The sequence below is a fragment of the Macrotis lagotis genome, chromosome 4, assembly GCF_037893015.1.
Source record: "Macrotis lagotis isolate mMagLag1 chromosome 4, bilby.v1.9.chrom.fasta, whole genome shotgun sequence".
Lineage (NCBI taxonomy): Eukaryota > Metazoa > Chordata > Mammalia > Peramelemorphia > Peramelidae > Macrotis > Macrotis lagotis.
This window is the reverse complement of record NC_133661.1, coordinates 77882358-77886542: the sequence shown is the minus strand read 5'-3', so window position 1 is coordinate 77886542 and position 4185 is coordinate 77882358. Positions and strand designations below refer to the sequence as shown.

The window sequence follows — 4185 nt, the reverse complement described above, 5'->3', positions numbered from 1 at the left end:
AATATTCATTGTGGTCCTGTTTGTAGTGACAAAGAATTAGAAATTAAGTAAATGTCCTTCAATTGGGGAATGGCTTAACAAACTGTGGTATATGTATGTCATGGAACACTATTGTTCTATTAGAAACCAGGAGGGATGGGAACTCAGGGAAGCCTGGAAAGATTTGCATGAACTGGTGCTGAGTGAGATGAACAGAACCAGGAAAACATTGTACACCCTAACAGCAACATGGGGGTGATGACCAACCTTGATGGACTTACTCATTCCTTCAGTGCAACAACCAAGGACAACTTGGGCTATCAGAAATGGAAAATATCGTCTGTATCCAGAGAAAGAATTATGAACTCTGAACAAAGACCAAAAAAGTTATATTATTATGTAATTTTACTATCTCATACTTTATTTTTCTTCCTTAAGGATATGATTTCTCTGTCATCACGTTCAACTGAGATCAATGTATAACAATGGAACCAATGTAAAGACTAACAGAATGCCTTCTGGGGAGGATGGGGGGAGGGAAGCAAGAATGGGGGAAAAATTGTAGAACTCAAAATAAATAAAATCTTTCTTAAAAAAAAGAAAGTCCCCTGATGCCACAGTGTCTTTGGCAGCAGCCCTTCCCTCAGAGACAAGATTGGAGCAGGAGGCGAGGTTGCGGGGACGATAGCAACTGTGGCTCCAATGAGGAAGTTTTGTAGAATATCCTGGAGTCCACCATGAATGGACAGTTGGATTTAAGCAGAAAGGTAATTATTAAAGCTCATCTTGGAGAAGATATTCGGAGAGTTCCTATTCATCATGAAGACATTACCTATGATGAATTGGTGCTGATGATGCAGAGAATTTTCCAAGGAAAACTTCTGAGTAATGATGAAGTTACTATAAAATATAAAGATGAAGATGGAGATCTTATAACAATTTTCGATAGTTCTGATCTTTCCTTTGCAATTGAGTGTAGCAGTATACTGAAATTATCACTGTTAATGGGCAGTCACGGCCTCTTGAATCAAGTCAGGTGAAATATTTTCATAGAGAACTGAGAACTTTGAAACAAAGTAAATCGTCTGTTGGATTGTTTAGAACCTCCTGTTGAACCTGGATCTTCTGCCAATCTCCCTGAAAAATGATACTGTGGATAGTAGGGAAGAAAAATCTACTGCTTCTGATTCTTCGGGCAAGCAATCTTCCAAGTGATGGCAACAAGTATGTCTGCTTTTGATCCATTAAAAAATCAAGATGAAATCAACAAAAATGCTATGTCAGCATTTGGTCTGACAGATGACCAAGTTTCAGGACCTCCCACTTCTGCAGAAGAATGTTCTGGAACACCAGATAGCATTACTTCCTCCTCATCTGCAGCTCATCCACCAGGTGTTCAGCCACAACAGCCACCATATACAGGAGCTCAGACACAGGCAGGTCAGATTGAAGGTCAGCTGTATCAACAGTACCAGCAACAGACCAGCTACAGTACTCAGCAGCCACAGGCTCAGCCTCCACAACAATATGGTATGCAGTATTCAGCATCTACAGTCATGTCATCAGACCTAACCAGGGAAGGATTAGTCGAGTGTCTTCCTGTAGATGGATTACAGATTGAATTTGTTGCACCTCCTGCCTCAGAAGGGCATCTTCCCATTGACTTGTATAATGATGTCATCAGATGGAAGTATATACCCATGACAGTCTGCTACAGTCAGCAGACTGGACCCCAACTTCCTCAGCAGTTCCAAGGATATACTCAGAAACCAACTTCCCAGCCCCCTGCTCCTGGCTTTTCTGGACAGCCTCAACAACTTCCTGCTCAGCCTCCTCAGCAGTACCAGGCAAGCAATTACCCTGCACAGAATTACACCACCCAAGCTTCTCAGCCTGCCAGTTACACCCCTGCTTCTCAACCTGGAATGGCTCAAAGTCAACCAGGTGCCTATCAACCAAGTCCGAGCTATACTCCACCTCCTGGAAGTACTATGACCCCTCCTCCAAGTGGACCTAACCCTTTACTCAGGGTTATACCCAGCCTGGACCTGGTTATTGATAGGGAAATTCAACTGTTTATTATGTTACAGATAAATGCAGCTATTAGCTTTCCATCCCAACAGACTCAATACTACTTTTAATTTCAATTAAAGTTCAGAAGCTCCAAAAGAAAAAGGCAAAGAAAAGCAGAGCATTCTTTATGGTATCATTGTTGCTGTTAATTGAAAGTATAATTTGCTGGAATAAAAGACCAAAACAAATCTTCATTTCTCCCCTGCTTAAAATTGTATCAGCTTCCTAGTTTGTTTTAATTTTGAAACACTACCTTAAGTGTGTGTAAAGTGATTGAATTCTAGCTTGCTTTGTCCAGAGGATATTAAAATGCTAGGTTGGTTGAGATTTAGCCATATTCTCTGGCTTGTTTTTACTCTTAACATGATTTACTAAATTAGATCCTTTTGAGATAAAAAACTAGATATTATGTAAAAATGGTAACACTGACAGTGAATGGCTAACAAAATGATTGAATTCAAAAAAAAGAAAGAAAAGGAAAGAAAGAAAGAAAGAAAGAAAGAAAGAAAGAAAGAAAGAAAGAAAGAAAGAAAGAAAGAAAGAGAGAAAGAAAGAAAGAAAGGAACCAGGAGGTATGGGAATTCAGGGAAGCCTAAAAGGATTTGCATGAACTGATGCTGAGTGAGATGAGCAGAAGGAGGTGAGGACCAACCTTGATGGACTTGCTCATTCCATCTGAGCAACAATCAGGGACGATTTGGGGCTGTCTGCAATGGAGAATATCATCTGTATCCAGAGAAACAATTGGGGAGTTTGAACAAAGACCAAAGACTATTTTCAAATTAGAAAAAAACCCATTATCTTATCATGTAATTTTGCTATCTCATACTTTATTTTTCTTCCTTAAGGATATGATTACTCTCTCATCACATTCAACTTAGATCAATGGAAATAATATAAAGACTAACAGACTGGCTTCTGTGCTAAATTCAAAATGAATAAAATCTTAAAGAAAAAATAAAAAAGAGATATTGATAAATCAGAAACTATACAATGGAGAGCAACCAGAATAATGAAAGGTTTTAAGATAATGTCCTAGGAGAATTAGTTGAAGAAACTGGCTACATTTAACCAGAGATTCAAGGTAGAATATGAGAGCTGTTTTCAAATATTTGAAGTCCTGTCACAAAGAGGAGGAACTGGACTTTTTCCTGGAGCCCCAAAAAGCAGAACTAGAAAAAAATAGGCAGAATTTATAAAAAAGGAAAACGTAGATTTGAGGTCAGGAATTATTTGCAGTCCAAAAATACTATCTCAGGCTTCCCCCCCCCCCCCCCAGTAGTGTTGGATTTCCTGCTCTCTAGAGATCTACAAGCAAAGACTAGATGACCTATTTGTTAGTGGAGATTTCTTTCCTTAGTCTATATGGTCACTGATCGATGAACAAAATTCTATGATTTTGTGAAGGAGTCAACCAGAGATGTGAAATAGTAAAGGCCCAATTAGGGTTGGATACTATGACTTTGAAATGGACTGTCTGCATTATTTTATGACTTCCATTAGCAATTTAGGAGTAGAAGTAGAAATAAAGATGTTTCACATTCCATCTGACCACTCACACCTACCACCTCCTTGCCATCCACCTTGCTGCCTTACCACAATTCTCTCCCTGATCAATTTTGACCTGTAGCTTCAGGATGGCTATTTTTTCCTTTGATCATGAAGGCCATGATATCAGGGATGTGATGCAATGACACGCAAGTGAATTGGATTTAAGTGAGGGAGAGTTGTGAATAATCACCATCACTTTGTCCTTCCACTGGGTCCAGTGGTCAGATATAGATCAGGAGACTGGCCCCATACAGTGGGAGACCTTGTCTTTCTCAGGTTTCAGTTGGTGGTAGCTCCCATTCCATGATTAAAGCTAGGTAAGAAAGAAAATGAGTCAGAAAATGGCCTCTTTAACTTAGTCCAAAAAAAAAAAAAACATTTTAGGATTTCTGACCCAAACAGAAACAAATGCCTTTTACTTTCACTCTGAGCCAATCAGGACCCAAAGGATGATCAATGGGACTAGGCATGGGACCTATTTTTGGCAGAGATAGCTTGCTAAATTTTGGGGTCAAAATTTTAGAACAGTAATCAAATAAAGTCTATTGTGGCTTTTTGAAAGGGAATGACAATAGATTGACT

At 39.2% G+C, this 4185-nt stretch overlaps 1 pseudogene; it reads left to right on the top strand.

Annotated features, from left to right (window-relative positions):
• The first annotated feature begins 716 nt into the window (after positions 1 to 716).
• LOC141519921 (protein TFG-like) lies at positions 717 to 2038 on the top strand (annotated as a pseudogene).
• The last annotated feature ends 2147 nt before the right edge of the window (positions 2039 to 4185 follow it).